This window comes from Lutra lutra, chromosome 8, assembly GCF_902655055.1.
Source record: "Lutra lutra chromosome 8, mLutLut1.2, whole genome shotgun sequence".
In the NCBI taxonomy this organism is placed as follows: Eukaryota; Metazoa; Chordata; class Mammalia; order Carnivora; family Mustelidae; genus Lutra; species Lutra lutra.
Window position 1 is genome coordinate 60,023,328 of NC_062285.1, and position 18,043 is coordinate 60,041,370.

Below are 18,043 nucleotides of genomic sequence, written 5' to 3' on the forward strand. Positions count from 1 at the left end.
AAAATATTTTCTGTATTTTAATTTTAAATGTGTATTTAAAAATTTATATTTATTTTTATTTATATTTATGTCTGTATCTAAAGCAATTCTGCTGTGTGCTAAAAGTTTCTCGAAGAAAATGTAGTGGGCAACACCTCCCCAGCTTATTCTCCCTTCGTCCTCTTCACTTTACCTGACCTGATCACATACTGAGTCTCCTGCCTCTTCCCCTGTTGTAGAATATTTGTCTTCAGAAAACCCCCATTTCTGGGTCTTCAAAAATCGTTCTTCAAAAATTCACAACCTTGCCCACCTCCAGAAGTGCTGCTGACAACAGTAAGACATATCAGCCATGCAGGCAGAAGGCTTGGCAGGGAGGTCTAGGGGCCCTTAGAAAGCCAGAGGAGTCCAGATTGAAATGATGGCTCACAGGTGATGTCCTCCGAGAGGGGTCAGGGCCTCGCGCAGTGGCCTCACCCCCAGAGGAAGCTGACCGGTGGGCCCAGAAAACCCGGAACTCACGCCCCCAAAGCAGCGAGGCACAGTAATTAGCGCGGTCCTTCGCTGCAAGAAGAAAAACAGAAAACAGAACAAACACCCCTCGAACTCTCCTCCCAAGAGGCCCCGCGCCGGAGGAGAGCAAACGTCAGCCAGTGAGATAATGTGTTCCTGGCTTTCCCGCCCTTTCTCCCTGAGGCTGGAGAGAGGAGGCGGCACCTTCGACTAGTGGGGAGTGGGCTTTAACCCACTGAGCCACCCAGGCGCCCCGGTATATGATTCTTTTAATATGCTTAACCCACTGAGCCACCCAGGCGCCCTGTTATTTCTTCTTTTTGATAATACCCATTCTAATAGGTGTGAGGTGATAGCTCACCATGGATTTGATTTGCTTTTCCTCATGATTAGTAATGTTGGCCATCTTTTTCATGTCTTTGTTGGTCATCTTTATGTCTTAAGATTTTGCATGGTTAATATATTCCCAGCTGATGCTATTGCTGCTGTTCTGGGGACCACTGGCCTAGCATATCTAATAGGTAAAATTTACCAAAGTTCAGGATTTGTGCTAAATGAGTGATTTATTTTATATTTAATTCTTATCAAAACTGTAATATATGAGGTTAATATTTCTCTTATGGGGAGTAAATCTGGCTGAGGCTAATGACTGAGATTACTCATTCTTGGAGAAGGCTGAAATTTACAAAAACACACCTCTCTACCCTCAGGCTGGTACCCATCATCTTGTTCTTCTTTCATCCAAACAGTAAGCAAGCAAAGAGAACACTATTGTGCTATGGTTAAAAATATCGTTGTTAATAAATATAGACATACAGACCAATGGAATAAAGAACCCAGAAATAAACCCTCATTTATACAGTCAAATGATTTTTTGACAAGGATCACAAGACCATTTGATGGAAAAAGGATAGTCTTTTTAACAAGCAGTGCTGGGAAAATTGGATATCTACATGTAAAAGAAAGTTGGACCCTTACCTAACACCATATACAAAAATTAACTCAAAATGAATTAAGGACCTAAATGTAAGACCAGCAGCAATAAAATTCTTAGAAAAAATACATAGGATAAAATTTCATAACATTGGACATGGTAATAATTTATTGGATATGATGCCAAAGGCATAGGTAACAAAAGAAGAAAATAAATTGGTCTTCATGAAAATTTTAAAAATTTGCATATCAATAAAAACTATCCACAGAGTAAAAAGGTAACCCTATAAAATGGGGGAAAATATCTGCAAATCATATATCTGAATATCCAGATAATATCCAGAATATATAGAGAACTCCTAAAACTCAACAACAAAAAAACAAACAGCCTGATTCAAAAATGAGCAAAGGACTTGGCATTTTTCCACAACTACACAAATGACCGATAAACACATGAGATGCTCAGTATCACATCTCACACCCATTAGGTTAGCTACTATTAAAAAAAATGTGGAGAAACCCTTTGGTGGGAATGTAAGATAGTACAACTGCTGTGGAAAACAGTGAGATGGTCCTTGAAAAATTAAAAATAGAATTACTATAGGATCCACTACTTCCACTTCTGGGCATAGAGCTAAAAGAACTGAAAGCAAGGTCTCAAAAAGATACTTGTACAGCCACATTCATAGTATTATTCACAATAGTTAAAATTTGGAAGCAACCCAAGTGTTCATTGATGGATGAAAGGATAAGTAAAATGTGGTATGTACACACAATGAATATTACTGAGTCTTAAATAAGAAGGCACTTCTGACGTGTGCTGTAGTATAGAGGAGCCTTGAGGACATTATGCTAAGTGAAATAAGCCATTCACAAAAAGACAAACTGTACAATTCCATTTCTATGAAGTACTTAAGAGTAATCAAAATCGTAGAGACAAAAAGTAGAATGTGGTGGCCAGGGCTGAGAAGAAAGGGAGAAAGTTGAGTTATTGTTTAATAGGTATAGCTTCAGTTTTATAAGATGAGAAGAGTTCTGGGGATGGACGGTGGTGATGGCTGCACAACAGAATGAATATACATAATACCACCCAACCATACACTGAAAAATGGTTAAGATGGTATACTTTGTTATGTATATTTTAACCCAATTTTAAAACTTTGAATACTTTTACTGAACTGTGTTCCCTAGGAGAGTAGCTTTGGGTGAATCATTTCACCTCTCCTCAACATGGACAGGTTAGACTATAGCAGTTAGACCATCAAGAACCCTAATTTGGGGGCACCTGGGTGGCTCAGTGGGTTAAAGCCTCTGTCTTCAGCTCAGGTCATGATCCCAGGACCCCCACATTGGGCTCTCTGCTCGGCAGGGAGCCTGCTTCCTCCTCTCTCTCTCTGCCTTCCTCTCTGCCTACTTGTGATCTCTGTCTGTCAAATAAATAAATAAAATCTTTAAAAAAAAAAAAAAAGAACCCTAATTTGTTATTACTTTTCCTCCTTGGGTCCCATGCTTTGAAAGGCTTTGTCTTGCAATGTACTGTATCTGTTAAGAAACTATTTGTTTTACATTTCTTATTAATTAAAGACATTTTTGTTTCTGATTAGCATTAGATAAGCAGATTGCCATCTTGAGATGTTAGGCAAAGGGAGAAACAAAATTTTATATACATAGTTATGAGATTTCTGTTAGAACATTTCAAATATTGAAAATTGTTAGTTAACTTCTAGAAGTTTGGAGACCATAGGCTTCACATACAGAAATGGTTGATTGTCAAGGTTCTTCCTCATGACAAATATGATTCTGAAAATATTGCTTTCTGTAGGGTCAGTGCTTACATAAGATTATGGAAATTTGTACTACATCAATCATAACTGGCCTGACTGAGGCTTGAGTGTATAGGATAATTCCATCAATATCTATGTTCTTTTACTTTGCCCAGAGATGAAATAGGAATGAGAAGTGAAAATGGAGTTCAGGAAAATGCAGTGCAGTTTATATCAACACACTTTGGGGGGTCTGGAGACTAATTCAAGCTATGTGGTCTCTGAGGCCAAATTCTTAGACTTCTATTACGATCACTGCACTTGAACCAGATAAATTTTTCTAAATAATTATTCATTTTCTATGAATTATATAGTAGAACATTATCTAACAATGGGAAAAAAACCCTCTGATTAGTGTGAATCTCTCAGACATTATATAGAGTGAAAAAAAGACATGAATACATTTTGTACAATTCTGTATATATGAAGTTCAAAATAGGCAAAACTAAGCAACAGTATATACCCAAAATATTTAGTGTTTCAGTAATCATTATGGTGATAATCTTGTTATTCTGAGAGTGTATTGATGTGGGATAAAGCAAATGAGTAATTATGAAATTTTCTAATTCTATTGTTTCTTCATGCTTAATAATCAGGATTATTAATGTAGGAGAAAGGAGATACAGATATAAACAAAAAAAAGTTAAGTTAAAAACTCTGTAGTCTTGAATTTGAATTGGAAACATCAGTATGAACTCACAGGGTACAAATATAAACATAAATATAAATGTATAGCTGCTATATCCACCGGAAATTCCTAAAAACAATAAGGAAAAGAAAATAAAAAGAACATTAACAGTGAGCATCCCTAGCATCTATATTGTGGTCTCAAAATACCATTTCACATTAGAAGAAACCAGGGCTTTTTTTTTTTTTTTTTAAGATATTTATTTATTTATTTATTTATTTATTTATTTATTTATTTATTTTGAGAGAGTGAGAGAGCACAGGCAGGGAGAGTTACAGAGGGAGAGAGAGATGGAGGCTTTCCACTGAGCCAGGAGCCTGATGTGGGGCTCAATTCCAGGATCCTGAGATCGTGACCTGAGCCAAAGGCAGATGCTTAACCAACTGAGCCACTCAAACATCCCTGAAACCAGGGCTTCTTAGAGAAGTAGCCAATTCTAAATCTGAAGAGGAAATGTACAAGACAAGCTTGAAACATCTTGACACATGGGATAGTTAGGAAGCTTTCAAAGACTACAAGGGTCTTACCAAAAGACCTCAGCAGCCAACAGAAGATAATCTAGCCCAAAACGGTATAATCTGAGTATCAATAAGGATAAGAAATAGCATAGATTGAAACCCATCAAAAAGGTTTAACTCCATGAGTTTGTTATAGATATTTAAAAAGAAAAGTATTGACCACTCACAGAAGATAATAGGAAACCCATTCATTATCTGGTAAATGAAAGAATCAAGTGTTCATCTGGCCTTTCCCATATGAATTATACCACTGTATAACCAAATAGTACAAGTAATAGATGAAGTATCTCTTTTTATAAAAGTATCCCAGCTAAAACATTGAAAAAACTAGGAGAATATCACCATTCTGCAACTCCTGATGAATTAAGAGATACATGCATGATGCATCAATGACTGTTAACATCACAAAGAGACTAAATATTTGTCTCCTATAATCTTGGGAAACACCACACATATCTTTTGTTGTTGTTGTTGTTATGAATCTTTGAATTTTTTTCTTTTTTTAATTGAAGTGTAATTAACATAGTTTTAGGTTTGGACTATAATTATTCAACAATTGTATACATTACTCAGTGCTCAAGGTAAGTACACTCTTGATTCCCTCTATTTTACCCCTCCCCACCCACCGCAACTCTGGCCAACACCAGTTTGTTCTTTGTATTCACAGAGTTTGGCTTTTTGTTTGTTTCTTTTTTTCTTTGTTCATTTGTTTTGTTTCTTAAATTCCAGTGAGTCAATTCATACAGTAATTACCTTTCTTTGATCGACTTCTTTCACTTAGCATTATACCCTCAACAGAAACACTAAGTTGAAAAGATATATCCATTCCTAAGTTTATTACAGCATTATTTACAATAGCCAAGATATGGAAGCAATCCAAGTGTCCATTCATAGATGAATCGTTAAAGAAGATATGGCATGTGGCACATATATACACAATGGAATATCATTCACCATGCATATCTTTAATATTCAGATCAAATCTGAGTTTGATATAGGTTGTGGATCTAGCTGCTAACTTACAGAGAATACAGAAGATAAAGGAACATGTAGAATTAGACATGAATATGCAATCAGCAAAATCTATATTGTGGGAAACTCTACAAGGCAAATGGGTCTGGGTTCAGCATATAAATTGTAAGGAAAAGATGTATAAGACAACTCTATAGATTAAAACAAGCCTAAAATCAAACATTTTTTAATGGACAAGACTGAACTATCATAACTAAGGATGCATCTTTGAGTGATAAAACTGAAAAAGTGATAACATTTTCAAAGAGCTAGGAGTGATTATTTTTAAAGTCATGATAGCAGTTACATATAGGAGGAGAGAGGATTATCACTGGGACAGGGCAAATAGAGTTTCTGGAGTGAAGTGCAAAGTTCTGTTTCTTTACCAGGGTGTCTCCCATGGGGATGTGCCCATTTTATATAAATTTGCCCGGTTATATTAAGTTATATAATTTGCCCAGTTATATTAAGTTATATTAATTCTCCCAGTTATATTAAGTCATATAATTCATGTTAATTATTTTATTTAATTCATAGTATAGTCTCAATGAAGATATTACACACTAAGGAGAAAAAATCCTTGGGAGATGAAGAGATTCTAAATTTTCCTGTCACCTATTCCCACCTGGTGGGGTTTTAATGTCTGAGGGGCACTTGTATGTGTGTGTATTACAGAAGGGTAACACTCATAGTGACTTTTGTCTTAATTTTTAATAGTAAAGTTATAAACTTTAAATTCATCCTAGATTTGGTTATAAAAGTTTATGTTTACTTCTTTTTAGATTTAGTGCTCATTTAGTTTATAAATTTGACAAATTAAATTTCCTTAAATATTGAACATCATTTACTAACTTTACCTCCTGCATTAAAGGCTGTTATACCCTGAAAGGGTTCTGAACTGCTTATTTGTCCTGAAATTACACCACCTTTCTCTTTCATAATTCTTATGTGTCTCATGGCTACCATTTTGTAGTCACTATTGTGGTCACTACCTTCAGAAGTAAATTACTCTCCTGACTACCATCCTTTAGGAACCCTTTCTTCCCATGAAGGGCCCCTCCAATCAGAGTAGACATGATCACTGCGTCACCTGTGATGGACCTTTAGCTGGTCAATGTAAATTCAGTAGAATAATTTGCCTTAGAAAGTACTGAGGTTACTTATATCCTCAATTGAGTATGTACTCAAATGAGGATATGAGTAACCACAGTACTTTCTACATATTAGGCAATAACAATATTTTTTTCCACACGGACCAATTTTTTTTTCTTTTCTTCCTTCAAACATTTTTCTGTTTGCTTGCTTTCTTATTTCTAACAACATTGACTGAGTCCAGTACTTATGGACTTTAGAGTCAAACATAATTGGGTTTGAATCACAGCTCTGTAATTTATTTGTTGTGTTACCTTGAACAAGTGATGTAGCTTCTCTCAATTTCATCTATAAAATCTGATTATTATGAGGAATAAATAAGGCCAATATTTTTAGAGCATTTAATGATTTATAGACAATGTTGTTACAGCTTAAGAAAGATATAGTACTCTTAATTTATCTCTTAATATCCTCTTACTTCCACATGTAGAAACCAGAAACCCTCCTCTACTTTGAAATGAATCTCAAAATACACCTGTTCATGAAGTTATCCTGATTCCCTTGATATAACCTTTGCTTCTTCTTAAAATCCAAGCAATTTGTGCCTCATTTGTATACTTGTTTACCCTCAGTAGATTATAAGCTACCTTGCACAAATACTCCCTAGAAACTAACACATTACTTTGCATGTAGCATAAGCTCAATAAGTGATTAGTGAAATTTACCAGCAGTTATTATTAATGCTAATGTCAGTGCTCTTCAGTCATAGCCTGCAAGAACACCTGCACTTAAACCAGTTGGATCTTTTATTCACTGTAGTAAAAGAGAACACATGTCATAGGGAACTGTGGGGTGTCTCAATAAGAGGATGTTAGAATTTATTTTGGGATTTGGATGTTGTTTGACTAATTTTGGGGGAGGGTCTGAGGAAGTAAAAGTTCTGTATTTGGTGGTGCCAGAAATCTGGGCAACACTATGATTGGGTATCTCAAGAAATTTTATCTATAGGAAGGGCAAACTAGAGCAAAGGCCAATATGTAATTGGTAAAGAAGTGGCATTTGTTCATTTAGTTGACAAGGAAATGTTTGGCATGTTGTGGGTTGTACAATGATCATCTGAGGTGGATGTTCTTGTGAGATCCTTTATGTCCAATAAGAAGACAACAGAGCTTAGCTGTAAATGTCAAATCAGTTTCTGGGTATTAGAGGTAAGGTTTTTTTTTTTTTCTTTCTCACTACATTCCACTTGTAGATACCTCACACTTGATTTTTCTCATTTAAGAATTATAAAAGGTAATTTTGCTTTGCTCTTGGTGTTGAATTATAGATTCAGACTATCACAAATGTTGGAGGATCTCTCTAATTGGTCTTGGACCTAAGAATAAGTTTCCCTTTTGAGTAGTGATTGGGACCTTTCTTCTCCCCTCCAAAGTTACTGCATTTTGAACAGTATAAAGTACTCCATGATACACATATAGAACTATATTATTGTCCTTGATCAATTAGCCAGGATCATACCTAAAGGTTTTCTTTTTTTTTTAAGATTTTATTTATTTATTTGAGAAGGAGGCAGTGAGAGAGAGCATGACCGAGGAGAAGGTCAGAGGGAGAAGCAGACTCCCCGTGGAGCTGGGAGCCTGATGCGGGACTCTATCCCGGAACTCCGGGATCATGACCTGAGCCGAAAGCAGTCGTCCAACCAACTGAGCCACCCAGGTGTCCCATACCTAAAGGTTTTGAAGTGACCTTGAAGTCATACCATCTGGGTTCATTTTCCTGACTTTGACACTTTCTACCCTTGTGATTTTTAGAAAATTATTTAATTTCTCTGTTCCTCAGACTTCCTTATCTATAAAATATGTTTAATACTACCTGTGAGACATTGTTGAAATGATTATATAACTCATTAAATCTATAAGAAAATAAGCCCACTGACTGTAAGGCTGGTTAAATTTGTGCAAATCAATCAACACATGATATACCATATGAATAAAAGAAAGGATAAGAACCATATGATCCTCTCAATAGATGCAGAAATATAACAAACAAAATATAACATCCATTCATGATTAAGAGCCCTCAACAAAGTAGGGATAAAGGGAACAAATTTCAACATCACAAAGACCATATACGAAAAACCCATAGTTGATATCTTCCTTACTGGGGAAAAGCTGAGAGCTTTTCCTCTATGGTTAGGAATAAGACAGGGATGTCCCCTCTCATGACTCTTATTTAACATAGTACTGGAAGTCCTAGCCACAGGAATCAGATATCAGATAACAAAAAGAAATAAAAGATATCTAAATCAGCAAAGGAAGTCAAACTTTTATTATTTGCAGATTACATGATACTCTATGTAGAAAATCTAAAAAACCACCAAAAAACTGCTGGAACTAATACATTAATTTGGTAGAGTCACAGGATACAAAACCAACATACAGAAATCTGTTACATTTCTTTATACCAGTAACAAAGCAGTAGAAAGAGAAATTAAGGAATTAATCCCATTTACAATTACACCATAAAACATAAGATACCTAGGACTAAACCTAGCCAAAGAGGTAAAAGATCTATACTCTGAAACCCATAGAACACTTATGAAAGAAATTGAAGATGACACAAAGAAATGGTAAAACACTCCATGCTCATGAATTGTAAGAACAAATGTTAAGATGTTTGTATTACCCAAAGTAATCTACACATTTAATGCAGTCCCTATGAAATACCACCATCACTTTTCACAGAGCTAGAACAAACAATCCTAAAATGGGTATGGAACCACAAAAGCCCTGAATAGCCAAAGCAACCTTGAAAAAAGAAAAAGCAAAGCTGGAAGGCATCACAGCTCTGGACTTCAAGTTACATTACAGAGCTGTAGTGATCAAGACAGTATGTTACTGGCACAAAAATAGACATAGAGATCAATGGAACAGAATAGAAAACCCAGAAATGAACCCACAACTATATGATCAACTAATCTTCAACAAAGCAGGAAGTAATATCCAATGGCAAAAAGACAGTCTCTTCAACAAATGATGTTGGGAAAACTGGACTACTTTCTTACACCATACACAAAAATAAATTCAAAATGAATGAAAATCCCAAATGTGAGACCTGAAATCATAAAAATCCTAGAAAAGAACATAAGCAGTAACTTCTTCGACATCAGCCATAGCAACTTCTTTCTAGGTAATGTTTTCCGAGGCAAGGGAAACAAAAACAAATATAAACTATTGGGACTTCATCAAGATAAAAACCTTTCTGCACAGTGAAGGAAACAACAAAAGTAAAAGGCAACCTTCGGAATGGGAGAAGATATTTGCAAATGGCTGATCTCATAAAGGGTTGGTATCCAAAAGATATCAAGAATTTATCAAACTCAGCACCCAAAAAACAAGCAATCCAGTTAAAAAATTGTCAGAAGAGGGGCACCTGGGTGGCTCAGTTGGTTAAGTATCTGACTATTGATCTGAGCTCAGGTCTTGATCTCAGGGTTGTGAGTTCAAGCCACATGTTGGGCTCCAGGCCCAGTAGGGAACCTAATTTAAAAAAAGTGTGTGTGTATGTGTGTGTGTGTGTGTAAAATAGAAGTACTGAATGATCCAGTACTTACACTTCTAGATATTTACCCAAAGGGTACAAAAATACTAATTCAGCAGGATACATGCACCCTGATGTTTAAAGTGGCATTATCAACAATAGCCACATTATAGAAAGACCTCAAGTGGCCATCAACTGATGAACAGATAAAAAAGGTATGGTCAGTATATATAATGGAATATTATTCAGCCATCAAAAAGAAAGAAATCTTGACATTTGCAACACCATGGATGGAGCTAGAGTGTATTCTGCTAAGTAAAATAAGTCAGAGAAAAATATACATATGATTTCACTCGTGTGGAATTTAAGAAGCAAAACAGATCAACATGGGGTGGGGGAGAAGGCAAACCATAAAACAGACTCTTAACTGTAGGGAACAAACTGAGGATTACTGGAGGGGAGGTGGGTTGGGAGATGGGTTAAATGAGTGATGGGTACTAAGGACGGCACTTGTGATGAGCACTGGATGTTGTATGTAAGTGATGAATCACTAAATTCTACACCTGAAACTAAAAAAAAAAAAAAAAAAAACAAAACAAAACAAAAAAAAAACAATGAGAGCAAGAATCTTGTCTAACTTGTTAACTATCTTATTCTCAACTAGCACTGTGCTGACAAGCACATACTAGGTGCTCAATAAATATTGGTTAAATGAATGAATATAAAACACTTACAGCCTTTCAACATATTAAGCATGCAAAAAGTTTGGCTATTGTACATATTATTATCCTCACTATTTTTCCTAAGGGTTAAAGTGAAGCCCACATGAAATTGCCAATGAAGCTGTAACATTTTATCACTCTCTAGAGCTGTAATACCAATCTAGTTACAATATGTTTGGATACAATCACGTTATAGTATCTGTGCTTTACTTTTATCTTCTAATTGGTTCTAAACTCTTGAGTATATTTGTAAGCTTTCTATCATCAAGTTTATCCGTCATCACAGTGTTATACAATGAACGACTTCAGTGAACCCACTGACGCCTTCATTCTTATCTCTTTGTAAAAAACCACTTCAAAGTCTATGTGGCAGTTTCACTGGGAACCTGACCCTTACCACACCATAACCTTGAGATACCTGAGTCCTGCTGTAATTCATCTTCAGCGCTTGGGTCTCCTTGAACTTGCTTCTTAGTTACATTTTTCATTCTCTTCTTTATGATGGAATTACTTTGATAAGGTCAGATAAGATCTGCAACTGTAGGATACACTTTTGTCAAAATTTAAAGAGGCTTGATAGGCTTTGGTTTTTCTGCAGTGAGATAGAATAGGCCTAGAGTTTGATCATTTTCTTCTGAAAGTTCTGTTTTAATTATTAAGTAATGACTCATTGTGAGAGGAAATGATATATTTGGTTTTGGGCATTTTACATTTGAGTTAATAAAAGGAAATATTCCAGAACTATGAAAATTAACCTTCAGTGAAAGTTAAGTCTATAGAAGCAGTTTAAATATTTTATATAATAGATTATATAGCCTATGAATATATTATATATTCCTCCCTGACCTCACTCTTCAAACCTCACCCAAATCTTGACCCTCTTTAGCAAAGCCCAGAATTGGAATAAGACACAGGAACAAAATAAAAGGGCCTGATGCTCACATTGTCTAGTAATTAAACATAAAAGCTTTTTAAAGCAGTATTAGCATGTCATAAGGTCACTAAATCAGTTTAGAATGTTGGCAGCCCTTATACATAAGAGTAACCAGACTCCTCCTTGCAAGCCCTCATGTAATTTTAAAATGGGTCATAGAATCTGGGTACTTTGGGAAAATCTTGTTTTTCCCATATGAGCTCTTTTCTGTATAGGTACTATACTTTGATAACCGTTTAGCCAAGCCAGCTTATCTGGAGTTGCCTGTTGACATAACTATTGTATAATATTCCAGAGTTTAATTATTCCCTTTTGACAGTTTTTACTATTACAAACATACTACAATAAGTCTCTCTTCACATTCCTCTTTGTGTATATGCGCATACAATTCATTAGGAGACATCTTTGGAAATGGAAAATTCTTGGTAAGGGTATATGCATATAATGTTTTGGTAGATACTGGCAAATTGCTCTCTGAATAGGAGAGCCAGTTTAAATGAATACCCATGGTGTTTTACTGTTTTAATTTGCATTTTCCTGTTGGTACAGTTAAACATCTTTTCATGTGTTTAATTATTCATTTGTATTTCTTTCGTGAATTATTGTTTCTGTCCTGCCATAATGTTTTATATTGCTTTATTATAGACTTGTAGAAGCTCTTTATATATTCTACCAAGAAAGAAAATGACAAGTGTCAGATAAGAGCTAGCCTGTAACTAGAACCTAGGCCCAGAATTTCCCTACTTAGTAGAAACAGTTTCATAGAACACCATCAAACAAGGCTATTCTGTGACTCTGTTGCAGCAAGACAAAAATACAACCACTTTGTAATCATGTCTGAGCACAGATAAGGGCAAGTACACTGTGAAAATTACCCCCAAAATAACCAAACATCTCCTTTCCCCAGCTAACACGAGGCCCTGCTACTGCTTTATCAAATACAGCTTTAGCTCCATTCAAGTCCTACCACCTCATAGATAATAATTAAGCTATCCAATCATGAAATTGCCCCACTTTCTGACTGTCCCCAAACATAACACAAGCCCAAATCACAAGACAATTCCTCCTTAACCCCCTCTTAGGAGATGTCCAATAGGTTCCCCCTGGTGCACAGTCTTTCTTGTTGCAACATGTAAAAACCCAAATCTGCTTGCTTACAAGTATATATCCTGGCACTTTTGGCTGGTGGGCACAAACATCTAGATATTGATTGCTCTCATGCATGATACAGATATTTTCCCCTTGTCTTTCTCTTATCTCTTAACCTTGTTTATGGTATCTTCTGTTATTGATAAGGTGCTAATTTTATGTTGTCAGTTTTATCAGTCTCCTTTATGGCTTCTTAGCTTTGTGACTTGTTTCCCTGCCTTAGGTAATAAAAATAGTTATTTTTTTAATGCCTCATTCTTTAAAATATCTGGACTTTAAAGTTGCCTGTAGATAATGGGGATTGAAGTTTTGCAAATCTAGGACACTTCAGGACTTTTGGAACACTTTCTCTGGGTGGCTTTCCTTGACTCTAGACCTCCATTTCAGCAGTCTGGGTTAGGAGTCTTTGTGTTTTGTTTTTTGTTTTTATCCCATAGCACTCATCACAATAGTCATCACCTCTGTCTTAGAAAAATATGATTGATAGCAAGAGCGGCGTTTAATTTGTTTGCCTCCATGTCTAGTATGTTGCCTACACAGTAGGAGTTTAATAAATATTTATCGACTGACCAACTGTCCTTACTTCATCTCCTGGAGAGCAAAGTCCAGATCTTATTTGGTGGGCCTTCCTTTACCAGTGTATTTGAGATTTGATTTAAGAATGAAAGAAACCAGAAATTTTAGTCACTGGGCTGTTGCCGTGGCAACGGGGCGGGTTTTTCAGATCTGCAACATTGATTGTGTTTTCCCATTGGCTAAGAAACGGACAGCTTGCCTCACTCCCGTTTACAATTTTCTCCCTGCCTACTACACTTATAATTAAATTATGCAAGCTGCACAGATAATTTTATGTGCAGTTTCGACAAAGTCCCTTTCCTGGGGCTCTGGTTCCTTCTTCCGTAAAGCTGAGGAGACACAGGCAGCGGACTCCTGTCCTCCAGGAGTCAGACTGAGGAAGCAAGCGGGTCCCGAGGCTACCGCAAGAGATGCTGGAGAAAGATTGGGTGCCAGGAGTTTGGTAAAAGCCCAACCCAACATGCCTATCTTTTGAGTACTTTCCCATATTCTGAAGGCTGGGTGGGTCTAGCCTGGCCTATACTGCAGTCGCGGGCATCTTGTACTAACGGTCAGAGCGTGAGTGCCCCCTGGGAAGAAAATTACAAGACCGGAAGCAGTGCATTGTCTTGTGGGGAATGTAGTCTCAGGGCATCCTGTGTCCCGATTCCGAAATGGAACTAAGAGGCCATTCGGCCCCCAGATGCTGTATCAGTCATTTTGTTCGTTTGTTTTGTTTTGTTTTGTTTTGTTTTTTTTCTGTATCAGTTATTTGCCCCAGAAGGAAGAGCTGTTGTGTTCCTTATTAAAGAGAGGTAGAAGAATGAGAAATGGGTGAGAGGATGGCTACAGGCAATCTGGGGTAGAATTTGGCAACTTCCTAAATTTCACCTTCCTGAAGAACAGACCCTACTTTCCTTCAATCTCTTTGAAACTGATGAGCGTTCCAGAATCTGACTAGGATTTTTGGTCACGGAAGCATTGGAGTGAGGGAGTGAGGTTGTGTTTGGTTTTTGGGTTTTTATCTCCCTGGCAGTGCTAATGGGGAAGCTTGAGAAAGATGCTTAGCACAGCACTTGGCACAAAGAAGCCAATAGGTGTATGGCCTTTGTTGAATCTAACATGGTAAAGGCCCCTGAGGGTAAAAGTGATTGCCCGTTATGGGTTAGGAACTTGGGAGAAAGAAATATATGGTTTGGGTTAGAGGATCTATGCGTCTACCCTTGCCCATTCCTTGACACCCTGTAAGTGTATATTGGACATTCCCTCATTTCACAGAAGGAAAAACTGAGATAAAGGGCCCTGATCAAGGTCCCACCACCATATAGCAACAGCACTGAAACTAGTACCCAGGGCTCATTCTCCAGGGATTTACATACAGGCAAGCCAATGAAGTGTGGAGATCAGCTTCTCAGACTTCTGAGCATGGATAAAGGCAAGGGAGGCAGTGGCAGGGAAAGGTGTTGTCAGAATTTTGGCCTTTCTGCTTAGACAAATGGGTGTCTTCTACTCCAGGGAATCTCCAGTGTGTTTTGGCTATACAAAACAAGTTTACCCTTCCTGTGAGCTTTGGGAAGTGAGGAATAACTGTTTGAATCTCCAGTCATAGGAAGTCTGGGACCCATGAAATTGGTAAAGTAGACCTATTCAGTTGTATTCTATGCTCCAGCCTAAGTTATATTATCTCTTTCATTTCATGTTTCCTCTTCCTCATGATTATTATTAGTTCTAACCTAACCTATGAAATGATGGCGTTAGAGGATTTTATTATTTTCTCCTTAGATACCTTTAGAAATTGAATTCCCAGGCGCCTGGGTGGCTTGGTTGGTTAAACGACTGCCTTCGGCTCAGGTCATGATCCCGGAGTCCCAGAATTGAGCCCCCTATCAGGCTTCCAGCTCCATGGGGAGTCTGCTTCTCCCTCTGACCTTCTCCCCACTCATGCTGTGTCTTACTCTCTCTCTCTCTTAAATAAATAAAGAAAATCTTAAAAAAAAGAAGAAGAAAGAAAGAAATTAAATTCCCAATTGAATGATGAACAGCATTGTGGGACTTGGAAAGAGCAGAGGCCTTGGCTTTAGAAAAGCCTAGATTCAAGTCCAACCTGTATCATTAAACCTGACATAAGCAAGTTATTTTCTGAGTTTTCTTATTTATTAATTGGTGGTACTGATACTTTATGGGGCTGTGGTTGAACACAAATGAGATTTTTACCAAAGTAAAAGACTTAATACATGGGTATAGGGTACAGTGTATACTGGTTTCAAGGGTTTTGAGCTTCAGCCCCCAAATGTCCCTGAATTATAGCTAAAGAGCTAGAAAAGTAAGAAATATGAATAGAAGTATTTACAGGAAGTCCTGGGGAAGATCTTTTTCAGAGAGGGAATGTTTAGCAGGGGGTATATAACCAAAATTTGGAATACTAGCATGTAGATTAAGATGGTGTTTAATTTTCATAGAGCTTCTGTATGTACCAGGATGCACTTCTGAAAGTCTGTATCTCTTCTTAAAAGCTGGCTTCCCCCTGGCCTGCAGTTGACCTTTGAGCTAGATAATGGCCAGGTATCGGAGACAGAAGAGTACCCTGTGTTGAAATGCAGGAACATTCTCCCTGGATCAGGAGCTCAACCTAAGCGGGAACTCTTTTGGCCCAAACATGTTTTTGCCATAGTTTCTTTGAATTAGCTCTGACTCAGTTATGGCAGCTACGCCTTAAGGGGTTGAGGTCAGAACCACACCAAGGAACAGATCCTAGAGAGACAGGAGCAAATCCTTAAATTTTCTGCCTAAGGATATCTAGTTCCACATTCAGTAACAGAATCCAAAAAGTGATGAGTAATGTGTAACTATGACATAAGAGAAAACTTTTGTAGAAAGAGTCCTAGAAGCTCACATAGTAGGTGAGATGGGGCACTTAATTGATCAGGGAGGGAGGGAAGTTGGAAGGGCAAAGTTGGAGAGAAGGAATAGGGCTCATTGCCTCTTTGTTTCCCCTAAGGACACACACAAATTCAGTATGTGGACTAGAAGAAAATGTTATTGAGGATTTTTTGCCAGAAAGGAAAACAATGAGCAGCAATGAGGAAGGAAGTTATATATCCCTGGGCCAATATCTTCCCTTTGTGTTGTAAAGATTTATATTCCTCTTGGGTTTCTAATCTTTTCAGAGAAGAAGTTTGCGATTCTTTCCTAAAGCCATATACCACTAATACTAATTTGTCTCTTTGCTTGAAGTTATAAACTCTAATAGCACTTCAGAAGCATGATGGAAATGAGTGAACATAAAGATATAAAACAGGGCAACAAAGTTGACTAGAGAGATCAGAAGGTCCTTCTGCTCTCAGTATTCCTTATTTCAGTAGATCCTAGCTTTATCTTTACATCAGAATCCTTTGGAAATTTATTTAATGTCCCAAATAACACCTGAAAACAGAGCTCTATTTTCTCTTTCCCATTCTCTTATTCCTCAGGTTTATGCACAACTCAAGCCAGTTTTCCAAGAAGTCTTGACCCTGAAGTGCTACAGCATTCACATCTCAATCCAGAAATAGGACCAGGGAGTTCTTTTGGTGGAGTCGACATCATTGACCTCCCCAGTACAGAAAGCTAAACCGTAACCTGAAGAACTTCCCTAAGAGGATGGGTCACAGTATCTGTATCCCAGAGTAGAGGAAGAGGGAAGGCGCAGGTAAGTGAGTAGAAATTTCTCAATTGTTTAAACCCAATGTAGTCTGAAAACAGCTTATGACCTCTGTCCTTCTCCCCTGATCCTAAACTTCTTAATCTCACTCTGAGATGCAAATTCAGTTTTGGACTACTCTATGGCCAAGCAACAGAAGGTCTTGAAGACAAACCACCTTTCTAGAATGAATTTTATGGAGAATAGATCTAGATTTCAAGTCAATGATGAAAAAAACATAAATACATTTCAGTTTTCATTTTTCTAATGTTGTTAGTATAGTATCACCTTTGGGGAGATAAGCCCTCTTATAATGAAGAAAATCAGAATATTGCTCATTTCTAATTACTTTCTTTTTTTTTCTAGAACATTTACCTTCCTAGTTTCCTTTTCTTCCTGATGACAGTATGCTAGAGACTGGAAGTGGTATCCCCAGTTTTCTTATAGTCAAGTCCTAAGTAAGTTTTTTTTGTTGTTGTTTTTTATTGAGAAGCTGACAGGCCACAAGTCAATTCAGAAATCATAGTGCTAGGAAGTGGGAGTTCCTAGGGAATTGCTATGATGAAATCTGACAAAAGGCTTCAATGGTGAAGCTAGGGAAGATGATTTTCTGATAGTTTGGAGTGCACATTTGCTTATATGTGCCTGTATTTCCAGAATATGACTTCAGTAAGGTGCTAAGTCATGTGTCTAAGCATTTTCTATAAAGGACCGGATAGCAAATATTCTTTACTTTGTTGGCCACAGTCACTGTCACAAGTACTTATCTGTGCCATTGTAGCACAAAAGCAGCCATAGACAAAATGTAAACAAATGAGCATGGACACTGAAATATGAATTTCATGTAATTTTTTGTGTCACAAAATACTATTCTCCTTCTGATTTTTTCAACCATTTAAAACAGTAA